General features: G+C 37.4%; 1 long non-coding RNA gene across 2 annotated transcripts in view; it reads right to left on the bottom strand.

Moving 5' to 3' along the window:
* Positions 1–27155, bottom strand: part of LOC119507276 — an 88780-nt gene that overhangs the window by 12231 nt on the left and 49394 nt on the right. For both annotated transcript variants that reach the window (XR_005211184.1, XR_005211181.1), the window contains one exon: positions 21489–21627. This is a non-coding gene — a long non-coding RNA (uncharacterized LOC119507276). The remainder of the gene's footprint in view (positions 1–21488; positions 21628–27155) is intronic.

The following is a 27155-nucleotide window of genomic DNA, read 5'->3' as shown; positions in this document are numbered from 1 at the left end:
CAGTGTACTCTGTCTCTTCAGAAATAAGCAATTTATGAATTCCCATAGCAAGCCTGGAAAGTTCTTACTTGGAGAATTTCATCAGGGCTATCATTTTTTTCTGGGCTTCCCACAGATGTGCTGAAGAGCTGACCTCATATCTCAAGCAAGGTCAAATTTAATAATGAAAACCAAAAATGGGTACAAACCCAGGAGAGGCATCCCTGGTTTAGGCCATGATTTATGCCCCAGGGATTACAACTCTGTGTATACTTTGCAAATGGAATCAAAAAAGACACCTTACTTGAGGGGGAAAGAAACTTTCAGGAAGTCAGGGTGCGAAGGGTTAACAGCACAGGTTTTATTATCTGGGACATCTCTCAGTCTCGCTTTCCTCATCTGTAAAATGGGAATCCTGTTAGTCTCTATTCCATGACTTTCCTGAGAGGTTTAAAAAACACAGTATGCATGCTCCACTTAACAGTGTCCGGCACACTGTAAGCATCTTTGGTTCTCATTTGTGTGAGTGGTTTTAGTGTAGCTGCTTGGGAAGCCAGGGGGAAATCCCACTGCAATTGGCATCAGGCTCTAGGCCAGTCTCTGGACTACCACAAATTATGTCAGCATGGGCAGTGGTGGACTTTCCCGTTCTCAGTTTCCTCTTTGGTGATGTTAACAAACTATACTAGGTTTAGGACTGCAAACTCGCAGCCCACAGACATGCTTTATTTGGCTCCTGATAGCATTCACAAAGTTGTAGAAATTTCATTAAAATATCTGTATTTCTGGTTTCTAATAAAAATCAGGCCACCGTTTCCATGTGATTATGAAGGAGCAGCAGAATGTGTTTGGACTCCCATGTTCACCATGGTCACCACTTCGTCCCCTGTCTGACACAGGGACCACCTAATTAATTTGCATTAATTTCCTGCTCCCTGTAACCATGACAGTTTGCAACCCATGGACTAGACCAGTGGTTCTTATCCTAAACGCACATTAGCAGCACCTGGGGAATGCTTAAAAATCATAGCGCCGTCTGTCTCTAGACCACTTAAATAAAAATCTCTGGACACCTATGTTTTCACAGAGTTCTTCAGGTATTTGAAATCTGAAACCAGGGTTAAGAACCACTGGCCAAGGTGTTCTCCAAGATTCTGTCAATGTGAAAGTTCCCTGATTTCAGAATCATTCATTTTTCCACCACCCTAGTCCGTATCTTTGAACAACTACTATATGAGAGTTGGAGTATATGTTGAAAATACAATTACTAATCATTAAATCATGGTGAAACACAGGAAATGACAACCTAAACTATTTCTTTCTGGGCCTTCCCTTTAACAGCCATGAGAAAACTTGGAGATGAATTTCTTTTTGCTTAGTCCAAAAACAATCATTTAAAAGAAAAAAATATATACCCAGCCATTGTCACTTTTATGTTTTCTTTTTGCATCTTATGAGTTACTAGTTTCTATATCAAGCTTAGGAACTTGTTCAAGATTTAATGTTTAAATATTCACTATAATTACTCTAGGCAAGGAAGAAAAGATATATTCTTACTCATACACCTTATATTGTATTAATACCAATGTGACGTTTAAAATGACCATTAATTCCTTCAGAGAATGTCACAATTTTCAAGTTTCAAAATATTTTCTTTACTCTATTTTTCCTTTCAGCTCTTCTGCATATTTAGGGGTCCTTTTTAGTACATTTTTCTCTTCTACTTACAAGTTTGGGAAAGCTCACTTGAATGCTCTTGAATTTTAATTTAAAAAGGAATGTATTGATTTCATTATTTTAATTCACCTATTGTCAAATTTTATATTTCTGTCAACTGTGCTCTCTAGAGAGTTCGGGGTAAAAAGCTGGAAAGCAAATTAAGATTGATATAAAGCAATGGTTCTCAACTGGGGGCAATTCTGGCCCCTAGGAGACATTTTTGATGATCACAACTGAAGGGTGCTGCTGGCTTCTAGTGTGAAGAGGCCAGCAATGCTCCAAAACATCCTACAATGCATAGGACAGTCCCCCATTACACAGAATTATTTGGTAAAACGTTATAATAGTGTTGTGAAAAAATCCCTGATATACAGCAATTTGGGTTTTTTGGTTTTTTTGTTTTTTTGTTTTTTTACTTTGCTCTACGTGAATAAGTTGTGCATTTTCAATTCCTGATTATGGAAAAATCATCAATACTATGCTTACAATTTCAAAATGTGAACTATTTTTTTTCCCTTCCATGTACCTTGTGCTCTGAAAAAAAGGGTTATATGCAAACTCTGGCCAATTAGTCCGTGGCTTACTTAAGGACAAGAGGACAAGGTGTGGCAACAACTCAAGAAAGGAGCCAACCAAAAATATGTATTTCATTTTATTTATACCAATTCGTCTATGCCTTATATTTTCATAAACATAGGAAATTCTTGTGGGAAAGTCTGACTTTTCTTGGGGAAGTAGAACGTGTGAATGCTGATCAATTGGCATAATTACTAACTGGCATGGGGAATCTATGCATTGTACTTAAAAGTACATCAACAGCATGGGATGGCAGGTTATAAATGTCTGGATTCCTGCCCAGAAGACCTACTGTCAGTTCCTAAGACTCAAATTCTACATTGGCATGTATATTCCTGGAATAGAAGTTCTTATTGTCCACAGTTACATGAGATTCATGGATGTTTAAGAAAAATGACGTCTATGAAATATGATTTGGAATGGGGTGAAACACCCAATAATATGTTTCCTTTGGTCAGAAGTTTGCTTGAAATTTATTTGGCAAAAGGTTCATCTCCTCTCCCAGCTCCACTTGGCGATTTCACAAAGCTTAATGGACAGGATAAAAAACTATAAACTAGAGAGAGGATGTCCCAGTTAAAAGAAAAAGAAAAAGACAAGACACATCAAGGGAACTAAAGCAAACAAAACACATCTCTGGGCTGGGTCTTGTTCATGGACCACTAGCTTCAAACTGATGGATGAAATAAACTTGAAAGTCCCTTTCAGTTCACAAATTCTATGGTTCCATATTTGTATGAAAATATTTGTATGAAATATTGCTAGGCCAAAGGTAGACATATTGATCAATGGGATCAAATTGCGAGTCCAGAAATAGACCCTCAGATCTATGGTCAATTGATTTTTGACAAGTCTCCCAAATCCACTGAACTGGGACAGAATAGTCTATTCAATAAATGGTGCTGGGAGAACTGGGTGTCCATATCCAAAGGAAAGAAAGATGACCCCTACCTCATACCCTATACAAAAATTAACTCAAAGTGAATCCAAAACCTAAATATAAAAGCCAGTGCCATAAAACTCCTAGAAGAAAATGTAGGGAAACATCTTCAAGACCTAGTGATAGAAGGTAGCTTCTTAGACCTCACACCTAAAGCACAAGCAATGGAAAAAAAAAAGATAAGTGGGAAATCCTCAAGATTGAACACTTCTGTGCTTCAAAGGATTGTCAGAAGGGTGAAAAAGCAGCCGACTCAATGGGAGAGAATATTTGGTAACCATATATGTGATAAGGGTTTGATATCCAGTATACATAAAGAAATTCTACAACTCAATAATAAAAGGGCAAACAACCCAATTAAAATGGGTAAAAGATATGAATAGACATTTCCCCAAAGAGGAAATAGAAATGGCTAAAAAGCACATGAAAAGATGTTTATCTTCATTAGCTATTAGGGAAATGCAAATCAAAACCACAATGAGATACCATCTCACACCCATTGGAATTGTCTTTATTAAACAAAGAGGAAACTACAAGTGTTGGAGAGAATGTGGAGAAATAGGAAAACTTATTCACTGCTGGTGGGAGTGTAAAATGGTACAGCACTGTGAAAGACAGCGTGCCAGTTTGAATGTATTATGTACCCCCAAATGCCATTATCTTTGATGTAATCTTGTGTGGGCAGACCTATCAGTGTTAATTAGATTGCACTTCTTTGAGTGTTTCCATGGAGATGTGCCCCACCCAACTGTAGGTGATAACACTGATCGGATAATTTCCATGGAGGTGTTGGCCCGCCCATTCAGGGTGAGTCTGAATTAAATTCCTGGAGTACTATATAAGATCAGACAAAAGGAGCAAGCTGCTACAGCCAAGAGGGACACTTTGAAGAAGGCACAGGAGCTGCAAAAGAGAGATAGTTTGAAGACAGCCATTGAAAGCAGACTCTTGCTTCAGAGAAGCTGACAGAGGACAAATATCCCAATTGCAACTAAGAGTGACATTTTTGAGGAACTACAGCCGAGAGAGGAAGATCCTGGGAGAAAGCCATTTTGGAACCAGAACTTTGGAACAGACGCCAGCCACATGCCTTCCCAGCTAACAGAGGTTTTCCGGATGCCGTTGGCCATCCTCCAGTGAAGGTACCCAATTGTTGATGTTACCTTGGACACTTTATGGCCTTAAGACTATAACCGTGTAACCAAATAAACCCCCTTTTATAAAAGCCAATCCATCTCTGGTGTTTTGCATTCTGGCAGCATTAGCAAACTAGAACAGACAGTTTGGTGTTTCCTCAGAAAACTAAATATTGAGTTACCCTATGGCCCAGCAATTCTGCTACTTGGTATATACCCAGAAGATCTGAAAGCAGGGACACAAACAGACATTTTCACACTGATGTTCATAGTGACATTATTCACAATTGTCCAAAGATGGAAACAACCTGTGTCCATCAACAGATGAATGGATAAACAAAATGTGGTAAATACATACAATGGAATATTATTCAGCAGTAAGAAGGAATGAGGTCCTGAAGCATGCGACATGGATGAACCTTGAGGACATAATGCCGAGTGAAATAAGTCAGACACAAAAGGACAGATATTGTATAATTTCACTAATATGAACTAACTAGTATATGTAAACTCAGAGTCTTAACACGTAGAATATAGGGTACCTAGAGATAGACAGAAGCTAGAGAAGGGGGAGCAGTTACCTAATATGCACAGAATTCTTAACAAGTTTCAACTTAATTGTTTGGGAATGGATAGAGGTGAGGGTAGCTCATTATTGGGATCATAAGTAATAGTGCTGTACTGTAGGTGAATTTGGTTGAAGGGGGTTGTTTAGAGTCATTTATGTCACCAATTAACACTACAAATACAAATAAGTTCTTGCATGAACTACTACAAATGTACGACACTTATACGAAGAGTTAATAATAGAGTGGTATATGGGGGAAAATTGTTGCAAGCTATGGACTATAGTTAACAGTAATACCTTAATATTCTTTCATCAACAGTAACAGGTGTACCACATGGTTACTAAGGGTCAGTAATGGGGGCAGGGATAAGGGATATGGGGTAGGTTTTCTCTTTTTGTGTCTACTTGATATTTCTCTTTTTCGGAGCAATGAAAATGGTCTAAAACTGGGTGTAATGATGATTGCATAACTAAGTGATGATACTGTGAGACAGTGATTGTATATTTGGATGGATATAGCTCAAAATCTGCACAGTCAAAAAAAAAGATACATTGCTAGGCATTTTTTTTAAAATGCATCCCTTACTGTATCATATCCTTGATCAAAAATCCACTGTGGTACCCCACCATTCTGCAAATTAAGTCTAAGCTTCTACACTTGGCCCCCAGCCTCCCTTCCCCAACCTGATTGCCAGCATTTTCTGACATTAGTTCTGCTTTCACCCCCATAAGATTACTTTAGATTATCTACATGTTTTGTACTTGGGCCCTATGCCTTTGTGCAGCCCTTATCTCAAAAAAGTCTGCTCTCTCCTACCCCTTCTTGTCCAAAGCCCACTCCTCCTCCATTCTCAAATGTCATCTTCTTTTTTAAGGCCTTCCGTATTCCTCCAGGGAGAAGAGGTCAATCCATGACATTTGAGTACAGTCCCAGCCACAGTCTTCCTCATACGGTGAAATGGATAAAATTCAAGCCTGGGTGCTAGCTCCATTCAGTAGCTCTTCACATTTGGATAATTTATTCAGCTTGTTAAGCTTCGGCTTCATCCTGATAATGAGGCGGCCACCCACCTATCAGCTGTCCCCTGTCACAAGAGCTAAGTGTTTAAGCTCCACATCAACTAGTTCACAGCACTCAGCCATTAAACTAGTTTCTACAGGAAAGCCAGCCACAGTACATATTTTGTAAGTTTGTGGTTTTTTTATTGAACACCAAGTTTATTTGAATATACATACATACATATACACATCTCCGTTTCCTAAATCTTCTTCCCCTTTCTGTTTCCCATTCCATCCCCTTCTCCACCCTTCGACTCCTTGGCTTCTTATTTCTTCTCTCACAGCCTACTCAGATGTTTTAAATGTCTCAGCTCCATTATGGAGAGAAATTTATATTCTGTTATTCTGCACCCACGCTTGCAATCCCAAACTCTTCTCCCATTTCCATGTAACAAGGCACTCTTTGGCTTCTTAGAAAATAATGGAGAAGATAATATTTTTATGTTGTTGTATCAACGCTAATAATATCTATCTTATAGTATCATGAAGAGATAGGATGTCTATCAAGTGTTTAGCATAGAACTAGTACATAGTAGGTGTTCAAGTGTTAGGCTCTTCTTATTTCAGTTCATTTTTTTTTTGTTTCCCTTGCAAGATTGTGGACACTCTAAAGGAAAGACCTCTAATTTCTGTGATATTCAATGAATATCACAGAAATTCGATTCTCCCCCTTAGCTTCACATTAGAGGCATCTGATGAGCTTAAACGCATGCTCAGGCCCCCAGTGCAGAGCAGTTATATCAGAATGCCTCAGGTGGGCTGGAGCATGAGCGGTTTCCAGGTGATTCTAATATGCACCCTGGATTGCGACCACGGTTTTGCATAATATGTTTCATGCAGCAATGGTGATTGCTAATATGGATCATGCTTGTTATATGGCAAGCACTATGCTTAGAATTTGACTTTTATCACCTTATTGCAGTGGTTCCCAGTCTTTGCTACACATAAGAAATACCTAGAAAGCCTTTCAAAATCTGACGTCCAGACACCCTAAGTAAATTAAATATCCATTAAACTGGAATGCATGGAGATGGGCTCCTGGTGTCAGTATTCTTTTTAAAACCCCAGAGGATTTCAATATGGAGATAAGATCGGGAGCCAGTACCTTATTAAGCCCTCACCACTGCGTCATGAGGTAGGGTACGCTGTCGAAGGAGGTAAAGTAATACCCTCACATCCTTGAGTCAGAATCAGCAGTGGAGATGGGATTCCAGCCAAAGCACTCTACCCTGAGACTCATCCCCAGTCCTCTCCTGCCTTCTGCAGGAGCAATGGAGTAAGTCTTATGAAACCAATCTAAGTTCTATCTCCCCTAACGCCCCCGAGCGGAGTTGTGCAGTGGGAAGAGTGTTCTCTCTTTTATTTTCCTATCAGGACAGCTTCATGTTTCTTTCAATAGCTCTCCAAATATGCTCACAGCATTTTTATCCTCTCTGTGAGGCTTTTTAGTCAATGAGATTTAAAAGTCCAAATGTATTATTTTGTAGTGTGAAAAAATTCTGAGATCCTGACCTAAATAAAAGAGAAAATGACTTTGTTTCAAATCCACATTTGAAATTAAGAATATTCCCCCATCCTAGTGTACATTAGTGTATTTGATAATCATGACCTACTTTTGTTTATTTTTGCTGATTTTAAATGAGTTAAGGCTGAATAACTTTTTAACTCTAAAAGATTGGTAGTTTGGGTTCTAGCTGTGTGAGTGAATAAAATTTTAGTTATTTAAGGGATTTAGTTTTATCTCAGAAGTGATTAAATGTAAGAGAAAGTAGAAAATAAGCTAAACCAACACTCTATTTTAAAGTCTTGATAGAAAAAAATTTAACTTTCTAGTTGAAAGGTAAAAGTCATATCGGAGTCATAATATTGCTAATACATGAGATCTGTTTTTATTCAAAACAAATATGCAGGCTTTTCTAAATGACTTTTTCTCCCCTTCCCTACTGTAAGCACCTTATCCCCCACCCCATCCATTCTACAAAAACCCTCACTTTCAGCCAACCATATCAGTGGTTCTCAAACTTCAGCAGGCATTAGAATCACCTGGCCAGCCTGTTAAAACACAGATACCTGAGGCCCACCCCCAAGTTTCTGATTCAGTACATCTGGGATAGAGCCCAGGGACTTGCATTTCTGACAAGTTCCCAAGTTCTACTGTCAGTCCAAGGATCACACTTTTAAAGTCACTGATTTAGATTATCAAACAACCTATCAAGAACTGAATTTGTGGTCTTTTCTGAAGTTCAAAAATGAGGAACGTGGCAGTAAAACATAAACATCTTCTAATCTCTTATCTAAAGGAGTCTTTTTGATGAAAAACTACTGACAATGATATATGATACAAAGGCAACAAGTATGTATGAAGCCCTCCTAGCTTCTGAGCAAGGACCTCTGCATCAAAAGCCAAGTAATGAATATTAGGATACGGCTAGTTTTTGTGAGAATTGTACTAGCCCTGAGTTGCCTGCAGGTGGCAGAATATTCCAGCGTAAATGTCATCTTGTTCTTTTTATCTTATTTGCTCTGAAATGATTGACAACTTTGGATTCTGTCTTTCAATGCTCCGAGCAAGCCTATAATGTTAATTTTACCCCTGTGGAACAGAAGAGAAATCTAAGGTTCAAAATACTATCCATCCTTCAAGTTCTTGTTCCCTGAAGCTTTTTTCAATGTCCCCATATCTAATGCAATCTCTCTCTCCTCTGCCTACTCTCTGCCTCTTTCACAGTAGTTACCATATTTTCATTTGATTACTGACACTTGTGTACTAATATTCCTCCCTCACAGGGATGTAGCTAAAATTTAAATTTTAAATGCGATAATATATATGAAAGTATTTTAAAAGTCCATTACAAACATACAATGTAATAGAAATAATAGCTAAAATTTTTAGAGCCCTCAGTACGTGTCCTAAGCCCTGTACATTTATTATATCATTTATTCTATATAAACATGGATAAGATGAGCCCTGTTAGGATCCCTATTATGCAAACCAGAAAATTGAGCTCTGGAGAGCTTAGATAACTTTCCCCAGTTGACACAAGTACAAAAGGGCATTTCAGGGACTCCAGCTCATGTCGCCCTCACTCCAAACTTCAATCTATCCAGTACATTTAAATATCTCTCAGTGTATTACAAGAAATAGAAGGTGAAAAACTTTCTGTGTAATGCCTTGATTTCTCTTCTATTCAACAGGGGTAAAATTAACATTATAGGCTTGCTCGGAGCATTGAAAGACAGAATCCAAAAGTACACTTTTTAATGAAGGAGGATTTAACAAATACAGAAGGAATTTTTTCTTAGTAACATTGCCTTAATGGCAAAGTCATAAAATTGTAACATCACAAGATTGATAGGAAGAAATTTTGTTGTAGGCTATTAGCAACAAATAGGCTATGGAACAGAGATTCTCAACCAGGAACAGCCCGCAGGAGGTAGGGAGGAAAAAATCAGAATCTTCCTGGAACGAGGTTTAAAATTCCATTTCGAAAGAACATATTCCAAATTATAATGTTGTAAGTCTTAGATAATGAGAGACTTTTTTTTTAATTTGAGAGACTTTCTTCTGGAGTTTTCCTTTAATTCCATGTTCCTCAAAGAGTAGCTTCACTGGAGCACTTAAGAAGCTCCACCCCAGACCTGCTGAATCGGAATCTCTGCGTGTGGAAGAAGCCATCGCCCTTTAACAAGCTCCCAGGTTGTGCATCTCAGATGGAGAGTCACTGCCTCAGTGGCACCCACAGATGGCTGTGCAGAACCAAGAACCTTGTGTTAGAGATAGAGGGAATGGTACCTGTAGGGATTAAGTCAGAGGATCTGAGTTAGCATCTCAGTGCCACCACTTAGTAACTTCCTACCCTGAAACGGGGTACGGTAGTGTCTACGTGTTAGGAGAGTAGTGTTGGGGTCACTCTCAGCGTGGAGGTGTAGGGGAAGTGTAAAAGTGAGAACATAAAGCAAAAGTCATATTTAAAATGACTATGGAAAAAGAATCATTTCAATTGCTCTGCTTCTTCAGTTGTGAATTAAGATTGTTTTTAGGGACCATGTGGGAGGTGGAATGCGTCTTTAAACTCTTGATTTGGCCTCACCCCAGTGTTACTGCAACCCAATAAGGGGTACAAGGAAACAGACAGGGAAAGAACTTGTGTGTCCACATTTCCCCCATAACACCAACTCCTGGATTCAAGCAAGATCTTTCTGTAGAAAGCTGAAGTCACTGCTCCTTCCCTCTGCTTCTCTTTCTTCCTCTCACTGTAATTAAATACATTTTCTTTCTCTCATGTCAGTTAAATACATTAATGATGGGAATCCAATATATCCTTATCTGGAAAATAGATACTGTACTTTGGAAGTATGTTAAATTATATTCTTGGTGCAGCGCCCGACACAACATGAGCACTCAGTAAAAGATGCTACTGCTACTGTCATTAACTTGAGGGCTATTTGAGAATTAAATGAAATTTATATAGATATGCATATGTATGTGTATATCCGTATATGTATATATCTGTGTGTAGATACAGACAGACTCAGAGACACAGGCACACAGACATGGCACCTGGACCATTAACAGATGCTCTTTAAAATAGCTATTATAATTAGCCTCATAGCATGGCCATAATACCTGGACCTATAAAACTCTGAAGACATCCCTGAAAGTGCTACAATCCTGTGTATCAGAGGAACATCAGAAACTGCCTAAGTGCAGGAATTATTTGCTGACCTTTTAAAAAAAAAATAACAACTCTGACCATGAGTCCATGTTTACTTATGTTTGTCTCCTTTTCTTCTTCCTAATATCATAATTCCTATCAAAGAGAAAGTCTTCACTTATAAAATACTTCCTAGCCCAGCAGTTTCTGGAAATATGGCCCATTAACTCACCGAGGTGTTTCTGATTAGCTAGACCTAAAAGTATGAATGGCCAACCCCTTTCATTATTGCTCACAGCTGAAGATGTTGCAGAAGGAGGAACAGATGACTTGAAATGTTCCTGTATCAGCACCATCAGTTTCTCCACAGGGCTAAATTTGGCTGGTTATTTTTGGAAATATATTATTTATTCATTTTGGTAAACTGCGGGTCCCCATCCGCAGTTTTTTCCATATATGTTGTGTAAGGGTGTTTGCCCCGCCCCCTCCACTGGATGGAATTGTCTGCAGCATAATTGCATTCTCACTGCCCAGCACTTCGGGTGCTGATGCGATGGACCTACAATAGCTCTTCTGGTGCCCCATGGTAATATTGGCACAAGCCAGTAGTAATGCAGCAGGTCATTTGGTAGAGTATCTGTTTTCAGGCACTGCCTCTGGGATACAGGACATTGCCCTTAAAAACAGCAAAGTAACCTAGAGATATAAGATATCTAGGATGTGGGGAGTTCCATTAGCCTCTTTCTATTTCTTTGATATTTCTTCATCTTCTGATATTCCCCAACATATGAAGTCATTTAAAATGTAAAAGATGTGGTGGAAGGCTGAAAAGCATTCAGAATGGGCTTCCAATTGACACAAGGCAAGAACATATATTTAGATCTCATTGTACACAAACTATTCAAAGGGAAGAATTTAGAAAAGTTGGAGATGTTTGTCTCCTTTTTCTGAACGAGCTGTTTCGGCTTTCTTTGCTTTAATTTGTCTTAACACAGAAACTGCATTATCTACTCTTCAGGATTAAAACTATTTTAGTTTGTGGAAGTATTTTAGTGAAGAATTTTTTGAAATTTTATTTATAAACACTCCATATTTACAAACATACACTCCCCCTTCCCCCATCCCCTATTCCCTAATAATCTCTACTCTGCTTTGTATCGTCTTGAATTTGCTATCTCTACACATCTTTTATAAGGTACATCTCCAATATTTGTCCTTGTGAGGGTTGCGCATCTCACTGAAATTAAGGTTTCCGAGAGACTTCAGTGTTACAGCCTGTCTCAGAACCTCATTCTTATGCACGCATAATATTTCATTGTGTATATATACTTCATTTTGTTTATCCATTCATTTGTTCATGAACTTGGGCTATTTCCACCTTTTAGCTTTTGTGAACAATGCTGCTATAACCAACGGTATAAACATATCTATTTGAGACCCTGATTTCATTTTCTTTGGGTATATACTTAGAATTTGAATATCATATGGTTATTCTATATTTAACTTTTTAAGGAACAGCCATATTGCTTTCTATAGTGGTTGCACCATTTTACATTCCCACCGGTAACGCATTACTGTTCCAATTTCTCTGCATTCTCTCTCACACTTGTTGTTTTTCATTCTTTAAATAATGGCTGTTCTTATGGGAAGGAAAGGGTATCTCAATGTGGTTTGATTTGCATTGCCCTAATAGCTAATGATGTTGAATATCTTTTTCATATGCTTATTGGTCATTTGTCTATCTTCTTTGAAAAAAAAAGTCTATTAAATCCTTCCATTTTTAATTGGGTTGTCTTTTTGTTGTTGCCTTGTAAAAGTTCCTTAAATATTCTAGATTTAATGCCTAATCCATATAGTTTGCAACTATTTTCTCTGAATCTGTAGGTTGTCTTTTCATTTTCTTGATAAAATCCTTTGCACAAAAGTTTTTAATTTTAATGAAATCAAATTTATCTATTGTTTTTGTTTGTTTTTCATGCTTTTGGATGCATATCTAAAATTCATTATTGAATCCCAGGTCGTGAATATTTGCACCTATGTTACCTTTTAAGAGTTTTATAGTTTTAGCTCTTAAATCAAGGTCCTTGATACATTTTGAGTTAATTTTTGTGTATGGTGTGAGGTAGAGGAATAACTTAATCCATTTGCATGTGGTTTTCTTGTTTTCCCAATACTATTTCTTGTAGAGACTATTCTTTCCTCATTGTGTGTTCTTATCACCCCTGTTGAAAATCAGTTGGTTATAGATGTGTGGGTATATTTCTGAATTTTCAATTCTGTTCCATTAGTTCATATGTCCGTCTATGTGCCATTAGCACACTGTATTGGTTAATGTGGCTCAGTAGCAAGTTTGAAGTCAGGAAGTGTGAGTCTTCCAACTTTGTTCTTCTTTTTCAAAATTGTTTTAGCTATCTGGGGCGCCTTGGGGTTCCGTGTGAATCTGAGGATTGGCTTTTCCATTTCTTCAAGAAAGACTTCTGGAATTTTGATAGGGATTTCATTTGTGAATCATTTTGGGTAATATTGACTTCTTAACAATATTAAGTTTTCCAATCCATGAACAAGGGATGTCTTGCCATTACTTTAGATCTTCTTTATTTCTTTCAGCTGAGTTTTATAGCACAAGTCTCTTACACCCTTGCTTAAGTTTATTCCTAGGTATTTAATTCTTTTAGATGCCATTGTAAATGGAATTATCTTATTAATTTCCTCTTTGGATTGCTCATTGCTTTGCATAGAAACAAAATTGATTTTTGCATATTGATCTTGTACCACATCACTTTGTTGAAATCGACTACAAGCTCTAGTAGTTCCTCGTGAATTCCTTTGGATCTTCTATATATAAGTTCATATAATCTGCAAAGAGAGATAGTTTTACTTCTTCATTTCCAAGTCAGATACTTTTGATTTCTTTTTCTTGCCCAATTCCTCTAAAACCTTGCAATAGTGTGGTACATTTGTTATATTTCATGAAAGATCATTTTTATAATTGTACTGTTAACTATAGTCCATAGTTTACAGTAGGGTTTACTATTTGTGTTGTACAGTCCTATGTTATTGGACATTTTTTTATTTTAATTTTAATTTTTAATTTTTATTCTAATGGTTGTTCTAAATGTCCAATATGGCTCCAGGTTTACCACCTATTCAATTCTAATCCCCTTTTCCAGCTAATTTATTTCTCTGGTGGAGGGAGTGATCTATAAAACTTCCTACTCTTACATTTTTGTGTCTGCCTCACATATTTTTTGAACAAAATTTTCATAAAGTTATATCACATTCCAGAAAGTACACAAAGCACGAGTATAGAGCTCATTTTTTCATCTACAAAGTGGATATACCCTTGTAACAAGTATGCAGATCAAGAAACAAGACATTACCAGAACCCCAGAAGGCCTACCCAAGCCTCTTCAAGGAGATACCGTCCCCTTAGAGTTAAATATTGACTTCTAACACTAGAGATATGTTTTGCCTGTTTTCTAATTCTTCATAAATAGACTCAATTTGTATTGTTTTGTGCCTGGTTTCTTTTGTTTGACATTATATGCATGAGATTTTGCCATGCCATTATATTTATTCATTCTCATTGCTTTGTAGTATTCCATTATACAACTATACCAATATTCGTCCATTCTGCTATGGATTGGCATTTCTACTGTTTCAGTTTGGGGCTATTATGAGTGCTCATATGAATATTATAGTACAAGTCTTTTGCTGTGTTTATGCATTTCTTTTGGTTACATACGTAGGAGTGGAATTGTTAGGTCTTAGGGTAGGCATGTTTTCAGCTTTAGTAAAAATTGCTAAAGAGTATTCAAAGTGGTTGCACTTAATTGTACTCCTACCAGCTGTAAATGAAAGTTCCAGTTCTTCCTTATCTTTGCCAACACTTGGCATTATCTATCTTTTTAGTGAAATAATATCTCATTAAAGTTTTAAATGCATTTCCTTTTTGACTAAAGCTGAACGTCTTTTCATATATTTATTGGCCATTTGGATATATCTCTTGTCAACTGCCTGTTCAAGTCTTTTGTCCATTTTTCTATTAGGTCATTTGCTTTTCCCTTACTGATTTGTTGCAGTTCTTTGCATATTCTTGTTTCAAGATGTTTCTTATATGTGTTCTGTGAACATCTCCTAGTTGGTGGTTTGCCTTTTCTTTCATTAAATGGTACTTTTTGATAATCAGAAGTTCTTTAAATGTAGTTCAATTTACTTTTTTCTGTTAGGAAAGCACTTTCTGTGTTCAATTTAAGAAACCTTTACTTACCAAAGGTCAATAAGCTGTTCTATTTTTTCTAAAATCTTTGTTTTATCATTCATCCTTAGATTCACAAGCAATATAGAAATTATTTTTGTGTTGGTAGGAAGTGCTGGTCAAGAATAATTTTTTCCCATATGGATATCTAATTCTGCACAAGTTTTTTTCTAGTTACTCAGACTGTTTATCCACTGAACTATTTAAGCAAAATCTGGTTTTCCCATCATTCTGAACAAATGCTAAATATTTAAAAATGGAACCAAATTTTACTTATTTTCAAGCATATTATTTTGTAATCTAGTTTTTATACATTTAAGTTTTATCACTAAAATACAGATCTACGTTATTATTTTATAACTATAATATTCTATTGAATAACTGTGCAAAAATTTATTTAATCCATCTCCGAACTGTAGGTAATCAGGTTGGTCCTAATTTTTCAGTATCATAATCAATGCTAAAGAAGAGATTTTGAGTGTATGGCTTTGAACATTTATCAAAACAGTTAGTTTGAATACAATTCAGAATTAAGTCAAAGGGTATCCACATTTTAAGGTTTTTGATCAAAGCAGATTTACTGTGTATTAATGAAGCTTAAACCTCAGGGCCCCTTACTTACACAAACATCTTTCAAGTTCCTGTCCCAGAATTTTTATTTGTAATTTTATATCCTTTCGCAGAGATTGAAAGAGGTCATTTGCCTTCATCTTTTTGCCCCACATGATATCATCAGTTAAAGCGTGATTTAAAGGGCACTTGTTGCTTTTGGAATGTCTACCTTTGAATTGATGAAGCCCCCTGATTGTTTTTCCCTGTGTTTTTGTCCAACCAGATATTTACTGATGGGAAGAACAGCTTGGCTGACTCAGAGAGTTGAAGAGTGCCTCTCTAACTGATTTCTGGAGAGTTTTTGCATTTCTTTCTCTGTAAGAATGCCACCCATTTCAGTCCCAAGTCAATAAGTAAATAGCAAGTACATGCTTGACATTGTGTCATAAGGAAATGAGAGTGTTCAGGGGTGTATGTGTGATTCAGTGTAAAAAGTGGGAAACAGATTGCAATCTACTATTTTTGGGAATTCAAATGATCTGCGCTTGATATAAAATGAAAGTGAAGGTCAAACGACCACACCATCTGCTTATGTAGCAGCTTTATGTCTTTGCCCATAAATTTTCACTATAAAATTTTCTTCTCAGCCAGAGAGAAAGATGAAAAGAAAAGGTAAGTGTCTCCAGTCTGTTTTTGTTGAGAGATGTGATAAATACAGCATAATCTGATCTGATTCCTTTATTTAAATCATTAAAATCTTTAATCTCAGTCACTGGAGTAAATTCAAAGGAGTGACAGAACTTCTCTCTGCATTGTTTAAAACAAAGGATCCAGTTACTTTTCATTTAAACTTTGAGAAGTAATAATTTAAATTTAGGAAACCCTATTAATTAAAAGGTACTACAGAAGTCATTAATATGGGACTTAATATCAAAAGTTGCTTGATTTATGTGTTAAGTCTTGCTCTTTTTTCATACTTATCATAACATATTATTCCTACTTGATTTTTTTTCTTTTAAGTGACTTTTTCCCCTTAGAGAATATACACAATGCCCTTCAGTGTAACAGCTTGTTGAGCATTTATGCAAGAAGTACAACCACTTTCATGAATACAAGTTACTCATTTTTGGTAAGGTGTTGGCTTTTACCATAACTTCAGTTAATCATTGCAGCCTGCAGATGTTAGGAGCTGCCTCCATCACGCTGAACAATCCCAAGCAGTCAGAATAAGTTAAGGCATCTGGAAACAGCACATCTGAGAATAGGTTTTATGACACCCAGGAAGCAGCCCTATTTTCTTGAAATTCCTAGAAGTTTCTAAGACAAGAATGCATTGGCTGATAATCTTTACAAATTGGTGCCGAGCACTCTAGGAGGAATGATTTCCTTTCAGAACAAAAACTTTAAAGGAGAAGCAACTCCAAACAGAAATGAGGTAAATAAATAAATGAAACGCTAACATTTCAAGGGGCCTTTTTTGGATGGGTTTATTTTTTTTCTGGTTAACTGACTTTCTAGATCAAGTGGAAACATTAATGCTGTTTTCCATTTCTGCAGCCAAATCTACTTTTTGGATGGGACTGCTCTGGGTTTGGGATGGCATTGAAAATAACTTGAAATGTCCCTGAATCACACCATTCCCTACAAACAAAAGAAATTTAAAATTAAGCAAACAAATAAATCCATCCATCCATCCATCCATCCATCCCTGAAATCAGTGCCCATTCAATTTCTTCCAAGTCCAAAGGATTCCTTATTTATAAGAGATGTTATTGTAAAACATTTCAAAACACAGAGGTAAGAATAGGTAAAAATAAAAAGAACACCATTGTATGTACCCATATCTTTTTTTTCATTTCTTCATTATTTTAAAGAACTAAACAAGATAAAATTCAGTCCCTCCTGTGAATTTCTCTGATCTATGTATGGTTTTAAACATTTACTAAATATTTTGTACTCAAAAATATTAAAAATTCCCAATGTGAGGTTTTAACACTTTATATACAGGTTATATTGTACTTCTTTTTCCACAACTTGTTTAGATTTATCCATGTCAAATGGTTATCCCACGGTCTATCACTTTATTCTTCTATTTATGCCTCTGGATGGACATCTATGTTGTTTCCAAATTTTTCTCTCCTAAGTGTGTTCATGAGAGGGAGGATGAAATTGCTCAGTGGAGAGATAGGAGCATCTTCAACCTTAGAAACATTGCCATGTTGCCCATAAATTTTGTTGCACCAATTTATCCTCCTTATTGTCTTCTAGATTCCATAGTTTCTGATGTAAAATCAGCTCTCAGCCTTATTGCTTCTCATTTTGAAAGTAATATCCATCCCCCTCCCCAGATGTTTTAAGATACTCACTTTCCCTTTGGTTTTCATCAGTTTGACTATAATGGGTCCAGGTGTGGTTTTCTTTATTCACCCTGTGTGAAAAACCCTGAGTTTATTTAGTGCACCAGTTGATATATTTCAACAGTTTTGGAAAATTCTCAGCCATTATGTTCTCAGATGTTGTGTCTCTGAGTTCCCTTCTCCCCTTCTAATACTCCAAATAAATGCATGTTTCGCCTCTCTTTATATTTGTTTTTTATCTTCATTCTCTCTCTGCTTCATTTTGGATAATTTTTATTGACCTGCCTTCAAGCTCACTATTCCTTTCTTTTGTTCTCTCCAGTTGCTGTTAAGCCCTTACATTGAATTCTTAATTTCAAATATTTTAATTTCTAGGATATCTATTTGATGATTTTACATATTTCAATTTTATTTTGAAATTCTCAATCTTTTTTAATCCACCTTTTCTATATTAATTATGGTTATTATAAAATAGTTATTTGCTAACTCCAACTATCTGGACCATCTGTGGACCTCCTTCCATTATTTGTTTATTTCTTGATTATTGGTCACATTTCTCTGCCTCTTTTCCTGTCTATCTTGGATTTGTGCCAGACATTGTATATAAAAGAACCAAGAGGGTACAAAGGACATTACCCTCTGGAGAGAATTCCCATTTCCTCTATTTGAAAGAAAGGGCAAAGAGCTAATTACCTAAATCCAGGAAAGGATTGTGCTGGGTCAGAGCTGGATTACAGTTTTAGTAAGATTTGGCCCTCACCTCCTTCATCCCTGCTCCTAGCCTGGCCCTTCTGATTTTTGTTTGAGAGCCTGACTCTTTAGGCCTGAAAAATAGCAAGAGATTCAATGCTTCTCTCTGGGAATTTTGAGTTTAGCTCAAAACTTTTAATCTCCAAAGCTTCAAAAGTCTGGCAGATGTTTTGAGAGGGAGAATGACTGTGTGTTTAAGGAAAGCCCCTTTCTTCCAGTGTAAATTTGTCTTGCAAGCACTTCAAGAATATGGGAATTTCACCCTGACTTGAGGAGCCTTTGTTCTGGGCTCCCAGCTTCCCGTGTCTACCCTAGAATGCACTACACATCTGGGCCTCCAAAAGTTTCCAGTCCTTTAGGCCATGATCAAACACCCACAAAAATTGTGAAATTTGCTCTTTCCTCTAGTAGAGTCCCTCTATTTGGACCAATCCTTATCCTGTTTGCAGTGCTATCAGCAAGTATCCCAGGATAGAAAATATCTGGTGACTGTCACCTCACTTCAGAAGTCCTCCCACCCCAAGTTCCGTCTTAGCTAGTCTTTGTTACTCTGACAGCTCTCCAGTATCTTTCAAAAGCTGAATTATCAGGCTTGTTCTGGTTGTTGCCTTGGGAGTGTTGGCCTATGTGACATTACTACATCCTACCTTGAAAAACATTCACCACATTGGTTTATGGTTTGCAGGGTCAGAAGAGTATAATAAACACTTTGCAACTGTCTTTGAGACTAGCTCCCCCATGAAAATCACACCCCCCCCCAAATTGAGAATTATAAAAGAAAAAAAATGTATAAATTGGGTGTCTATCAAAATTTTCAAACTTCTGTTCTTCAACGTTGCTTGCCATGTCCTTCAATCATGAATACATTTACTCGTTCAAGAAATGTTTGAGTCCCTTCTAAGTATGTGGCACTGGGAATAATGAGTAACTTTACTGTTAGGGGTCTCTACCTTCATAGAGCTTTTAGTCTGATTCCAGAAACAAATATTAAAGAAACAATTACACTAAGAAATGTCAAGCTGAAGCTATGTTAAGTGGTGGGGAAAGAGAGATGGTGGTGCCCTGAAAGCACACATTGGGAGAAGTGAACTAATTGGGGGTAGAAGGAAGTGATGATTGTGCTGAGAGCTGAAGAATGAGTGGGAGATACCTTTACCACAGCCAACTGCCCATGAAGGCACTCTGTTACCCAAAGGGCTGCTTCCTCTGGAGAGAGTACTGGAGCTCCCCCTCCGCTGTAGGCACAAGAGGCTGCAGATGGAGCAACAGTAAACTTCTCTTTCTTTCTCTCTTTATATACATATATAAAATACCTTAATCTATGAAACCAAGAGTCTAAAACAAGCTGGCCTTATTTTGGACCCCACACTGCAGTGAGATTCTCCTGGATTAATGACGATCGCTGTTTCCGGGTTCTTTGTTCCCCTGTGGGAGTTAAAGACTTATTGAGGAGACACAGCTGCTCATAAATGAACAAAGCACTTTAGCTCTATAGCCTGGGGGTGTTATTGTTAAAATGCACTTTAAAAAGAAGTTTAAGAGCAATTCTTTTCCAAGTTCGTTGCATATCTGGTGCTTCAACCCTCTCTCCCTCCATATCAGTTAACCCCCCCAAAACAGCTTAGTTCCTTTAGGCTTAAAATAAAAGAAATGAGGGCAATCATTTCAATGAAAGGAGTTGAAAATAACTTAAGAGGCCAAAAGAATATATTTTTTAAAGAATATATTGGCATATCTTTACCTTATTGTATAACTTGGTGTATGTCCATTATTTTTAAATGGTAACATGTGTGGGTTAGAGAAAGAAATGGTCAACAAAAACTGTTGCTGAAAGGTTGGGAATTCTTTAGAAATTTGAGGCAGCTAGTTTTCTGGTAAATATGAAAATAGAGGCAATACATTGATCATTTGGGTTATCTGGGGGTCAGTGGCTCCTCAGGCTGTGTAATTAATTTTAAGTTGGCACTTGCTGATCAGCCAGGTTCTCCTCTCAGAACTGACCCACAGTGACAGGCAGGAGTGAGCCCGCACGCATTTTAGAGGATCTTGTAACTGCAATGCCTTCCTGCCGTGTACTCTGGGCCTTGACTTCTTTTTTACTGAACTGTTTTCCTTTTGGGTGCTTCTGAGATTGCCAGAAATTAAGGCTCTGTGGTACCTTACAGTGAGACTGGCCATTCTCATGGTACCATCTAGCCAAAGCTTAATGTGTGACCAAATTTCTTTAAGATAGAATCAAAACAAGATTTTATACTTAAGATTTTATACTTAAACGTATTTAACTGTTCTCTGTGTTGTGAGTTTTCTATCTCAGATACTCTAAATGTGTGTGTGTATTTTCTCTACTCAATCTGGAAACTGGGATTTGTTATACCTTTGGCTTTTGCAAGTTTCCTTACAACCTTTGTATCATGTGAATGAGGGTATTTTAGAGGGTAGGAAATTGTTTGCACTATGGAACTCAGTTACTTAGTAATATTTGAACACAGCAACGCATATGTAACTGATTGAACTATTGTAGGATCTAGGAGGATGTGAAAATCAAACAGGCCGCTGGGTAGACCAGGCACTGACAAGGGTCAGGAGGAAGGGAAAGAAGGTACAAAAATCTGGGATGAAGACTAATTTTAGAAGCAGAGAACAACAACAACAAAAGAAAAAAAAAAGTTTACATTTATTTTCTAATTTTAATGTTTATTATTTTACTTCATGCTAGGTGTGGCATTATATAATTCTTCCTTCATTAATTTGTGTTATCCTCTTTAAAGTCCTATAAGGTAGGTTTTTAGACCATCCCTTTCTACAGATGAACAACAAAGCTCAGAAAAATTAAGCATTTTGCCCAGGTTCATAGGGCTAGTGATGAATAGAGCTAGTATCTGAGACCCGCAGGCTGACTCCAGAGCAGGGTTGTGGTTTGACCCTTTCCCCATTAGTACCTTATCCCGGTGGCTCACCCCACATCCTCAAGCTGCTGGTCTCTGGCAGACAGTCCTGTTGGATGATCTGACAGCAGAGTAGCTCAAATTGCAAAGATTTGATGATTGATTATGCCATCTTTCTCCAAATTCCTTCTCCCTTGAACAGAAAGAACAGAAAAAAATCTTCAAGCCCAATATCCAAGCAAATAATAAACCAGGAAAAGAAATGCCAGTCTCTCCCTCAATTCAGATATTCCTTCTCCCTATGATCAGATGTCTCAAAATCTCCTTTCTCACTTGGATAGAGTAAGGAGGCCCTGGAAAGTGGAGCATAGGAAGGGATGATAGTCTTCTAGAATGTCTTTCACCTCTGAATTTTGCTCTGGCTTACGTTGACTAGCAGAAGCAATGGAGTTAGCTGGTTATGGTAAGGCCTTTTCAACTAGATGCTGTTGGAAAGCTGGGACTATGGGTTATTGGTCCCAAATATGGGTGCTTGCTTTAGAATTGGAGTACTTAGTGCCTGCTTTCAGGTGTGGGATTTTGAAAATGAAGTTGAGCACATAGAGATAACCAGAGGCAGGCAGAAAGAAGTGGTTCTTTCTTTAATTTGGAAGCCTTTTTCACGAGATGATATCTGTACCAAGTATTATTAAGAGCAGTTAATCTCCAGAAGATTGGGAAAGTCATGCCCAGTGGAAGGATTGCCTAAATGCAAGCAGCCTTTGCTACAAGATATTTAATTAATTCTGGGGTATACCCTGAAAGCTGGGAGCTAGACTAAGGGGTCCTGAAGTCAGGGTCTTCAGAGAAAAAAGACATACTGCTTTCAAAAGAGAAGCTGTGAAGCTAAGAGCTGAATTTTCAACAGAAACTAGGGGATCCATAAGAAAATGGCATGATACCTTTAAAGTGATGAAAGGAAAAAAAATCAACCTAGAATTCTATATCCAACAAAAATATCCTTCAGATAGGAGTACGAAATCAAGATATTTATAGACAAAAGCCCAGAGAATTCATCACCGCCAGACTTCTACTTCAAGAAATTGTAAAGGAAGTTCTTTGACTACAAGGAATAATTCCGGATGGAATCACATAACAACAGAGAGGAAGAGCACATGAAAGGGAAAGAAGGGATAAATATCAAAGAACATTGACTGATATTAATATTAATGGTGTCTTGTAGTGTATAAGGTAGAAAACACAAATAATATAGGACGTCCATAGCGTAAAGGTCAGGAAGAGGATAGATTGAGTTAAACTGTCAAGTATTTTGCATGGTTTGGGAAGTGGTAAGAGTACTAGTTTAAGGTAGACTGTAATAAGTCAAGAATGCATTTTGAAATTTCAGAGTAACTACTGAAAGAATTACATAAGAATGTATAATTAAAAGCCAACAGAGAGAAAAATAAAGGAAGAAATATTTAAGTACACCAAAAAACAAATCAGAAAAAGGCAAGATCTAACCACAAATAGACTACAGAGACCACTATGGCTAATGGAAATACTTTCTGTCTGCCAAAGCAGGTGTTCCGGTTGGCTAATACCGCCATTATGCAAAATACCAGAAACAGATTGGCTTTTATAAAGGGATTTATTGGGGTACAAATTTAAAGTTCTAAGGCCATAAAAGTGTCCAAACTAAGGCATCAAAAGAGGATACCTATACTGAAGGAAGGCCGGTGGTGTCCGGAACACCTCTGTCAGCTGGGAAGGCACGTAGTTGGCGTCTGCTAGTCCTTTGTTCCCAGGGTGTGTTTCAAAATGGTTCTCTCCAAAATGTTTCTGGTCTTCTATCTCTCTTAGCTTCCCTTTGTTCTTTGCTTGGTTCTCCTGGGTGTTTCTCTCTGAGCATCTGGGAGTCCTCTCTTAGCTTCTACGGGGCAAACTACGGGCTTCATCTCTTAGCTTAGCATCTCCCAACATCTTCTGTCTGCCATCTCCGAGTATGTCCAAGTGTCAGCAAGCATCTGGGTCTCTGTTGGGTCTTAGCTTCTCTCTTAAATACTCCAGTGAATTAATCCAGACACACACAGAATGGGTGGGGTCCACACCTCCATGGAAATAATTTAATCAGAGATTCCACCCTAATCAACAGACTAATCAGTCTGCCCCCATAGGATTGCATTGAAGAATATGGCTTTTCTGTGGGACATAATATATCCAAACTGGCACAGCAGGTAACCATAGACTCTAATCCACCTGATGGGCTTCATTCATTTCAGCCTGATAGGTATGTTTTTAGGCTGAATGTGTGAAAGAGGGTTGATTTTTAACAACTAGTCAGCTATAGATTTCATGATCACAGTCATGATGAGCATATTCTTTGGACAGACTTTCCACTTAGTGTTTATGTATAAGTTTTGATGGCAGATAAAACAGGAGATAGGGCAACTATAGAGTAAACACATTGTTTTTGCTAGGTCTCACTAGATTATGCTACAGTGACAACCCCCAAAACTTAGCAGTTCACAAAAACAAGTACTTGTTTCTTACTCATGTAACATGACAATGGCTGGTCAGTTTCTGCTCAGAAATGGCACAGGTCACTTCTCACATTTCATTGGACAAAGCAAGTCCTATGGTTAAAGATCATATCAGAGGGTGCCAGCAGGGACAGGCCATAAGGGGTGGGTTGATAAGACTGGGTCTGGAAGGAAAGAACCAGCAAAAATTTTGAACAGATACAACAGTCTATCACATATGTTATTTCCTAACTATTCTTTTCTGTTATATCATCTTCCAGCCAATGTTTGGAAATTAACTTTATTGTTATGGGATTATCTGATTACACTGATGCTTCTCTAAGGCTGAGGTCAGGGGACACTGTTTCCTGTTCCTTTCTTCTTTTTAGATTACAATCTAATTATATCTACTATATCACATTTCCCTTCCTATCGTTTCTAAAACTGAATGTATCCACATAAAATACAGTTTTCCATGCCACAATTTTTTCTCTAAAATCTGTTACTGCATCAAATGTGTTTATCAATCAATATTGTTTTTAAAACAAGAAATACGCATGCATGAAGCAGACCTATTTTCCTATTTTCATAAAAGCTAGTAGTGCTCCTGCCTGTAATTCATCCGGGCTGGGTGAGAGCAGAGGAGATCCCATCTGAGATCATATATTTTACTTTCCACATAGTAGATGAATAAATAGAAGAGACTCAAAACATGGACTACACCATAAAGAAACATTTCACAAGCCAAAGCTTATTGAAAGGGTTGAAGGCAGATACATTCCTTTTTGTAATCTGCAATTATATGCTTACAATAGCCTTCTAGAGTCAAGATATCAAACCCCTCTGCAACTCTCTGCTCCACTTTTTGCATGTAATTGTGTCCGAGGGCATCACTAGCCAATGGAATTGGATAAGAAAGAAGGGAGTAGCTACTGAACAGTAACAATATATCTTAAACACGCATCTTCCTTTGTAGTTTACAAAGCAGATTCACATCTGTTATCTCATTCCAACTTGGTTACCACTCTGTTCTAAATAGGACTGATGCCATAATCCTCTTTTTTTATTTAATTCCGGAGTGGAACTCTAAAATGGCAAGTGACTTACTCAAGATCACACAGCTATTTAGAGGCAAGACTGGGAATTGAGTGCATGTCTTTGTGCCCTCCCTGATGATTTTAAACTTTGTGTGTCTAAGAATCAACAAGGGAATTGGTTTAAAATGAAGATTTTCATCCCTACCTCCCAGAGGCTCAAATTCAATATTTCTAGGATGGGGTCCAGAAATTTGCCCTATTCACTAGATTTCCAGATGATTTGGGTGCAGGGTTAATCACGTTTTATCTCATATTGAGGTTGGGGAAGAGAAATCTGTAGGAACATTTAAAATTTAATATTCATCACTAGCTCTGTGAGAAAAAACATATCCTAGTCTCTGCACCAGTATCACTGGGAACTTTAGCTGGCACAGTAGTTGGTTATGAAGAGAGAACTAATAGTGTTGGTGTATTTTTAAAAGGCAAAAGTGCTTCCAGTACCAGTAAATTTACCAATTAAATTTGTGAACAATTGATCTGAGTTGATTTTGCTTGACTATGATATTATTACCACCTGATAACATGCATGAGGCAGTGTCCAAGGATAGGTCCCTTTGGTTCCTTTATGACAACCCCAAAAAGACCCAGCCCCCAATCTCAAAAGGATGACAGTTTACAAGTGGACATTACCAACCACTACTCCCTTTGTCTGCCAAATAGTGTTACAGACAATTAAGTGCTCATATTTTCCTAGTGGGATTTTCCTTTTATTTGGTTCTGTTATATGGCTTTGAGCATCAAGACTTACAAACCAGAATTTTCAGTGAACTGATAAGTTTGAGTGAAGTCAAGAGTTGTGTTTTAGACACCTTTTATATTTCAGAAAGGCTAAAATCAAAGGGGTTTCTTCGAGAACGATGACCTGGTACTTTTTCACAAACAGAAGAGGGACCTTTCGTGTCGCCATGAATCTAAGACTGTCTCCTGTGTTTTCCTTTGCAATCTCTTTGATTGGACTTTGTTCAAAGAGACACAAATCACTTGTATTTTGAGTCCATTTAAGAGTTCATTTTCCAGCTTTGACATTTACCTCAAGAGTTTCAGCTGCAATTAATCAGAACTATCCATCTCAGAAACATCCTTAATCTTTACTAGACAGAAGCAGTTATGTTTGCAACTACACTTCTATGGACTATTTTGGTGGTAGGATTTACCATTTTGCAAATATTTTGAAAGGAAACACAAGGCTTTGAAGCAAAGTGGAAGAGATGATTTTAAAGAAGTATAATCAAAATCCAAGAATCATTCAACCGGTCCAGGAAGAAAGCATTTGTTCTGCTGCAGATTATGAGAACGTTCCCTTCCAGATTGAACACCATCCAAGGGTGCATTAGGGCATATGGTTTTCCATCCTCCACATTCAGTCCTCAGCCCTTCCCTGTCTTTCCCCCTGGATGAGCTCATTTCTTCCTGATTTCAATTATCACCTCAATGCCTCGCTATGGATGACTCATGGGCTCATTCAGTTACCCAACATGTATTGAATGAATTCCCAGTGCTATAATAACCATCACATAATAACTTTTTACTATTGCCAGACACTGTGCTAACCCTCTTGGAGCACTGAAGAGGGGTAAGGTACGGTGTTTAAGATGGTGCAGGGTCTAGAAGAAGACAGTCTGGGTTCAAATCCTGACTGTACAACTTGCAAACCATTCAACCTTGGACAAGTTACTCAGCTTGTGGCTCTGTTTCCCTGTTTCTAAAATGGGGGTGAAAAAACAACACCTACACATAGAATCTCCTTTCTTTGTTTTTAAGTTAAAATTAGATAAAGATTTCATGTAAAATGCTTAAGACGGCATCTTACTCGTAGTAAACTTTCAATCAACATTGGTTGTAGTAAGTGTCATTAATTGTTACTAGTATTTTATGTAACAATCCAATACTCCTAGGATGTAGGTGCTATTTTATTCAATTTAAAAATATGCTTGTGTTCTTAATCATCATGAAAAAGGGCTCTCTGGTTTATGCCCTGTGAGAATAATGCATTGCTAGAAAAGATATCAATCCTTGACTTTAAATTGCACACATACACAAATAAGAGTATCACAACAGCCTTAAAAAGTGCTATGAGAGTTCAGTATCATAACTTTCTATCCCCAGCTTTATAACCCTCACCT

Source organism: Choloepus didactylus, chromosome 1 (genome assembly GCF_015220235.1).
Source record: "Choloepus didactylus isolate mChoDid1 chromosome 1, mChoDid1.pri, whole genome shotgun sequence".
Classification (NCBI taxonomy): Eukaryota; Metazoa; Chordata; class Mammalia; order Pilosa; family Megalonychidae; genus Choloepus; species Choloepus didactylus.
Note: the sequence above shows the minus strand (reverse complement) of the source record. Positions and strands in the feature narration are given on the sequence as shown.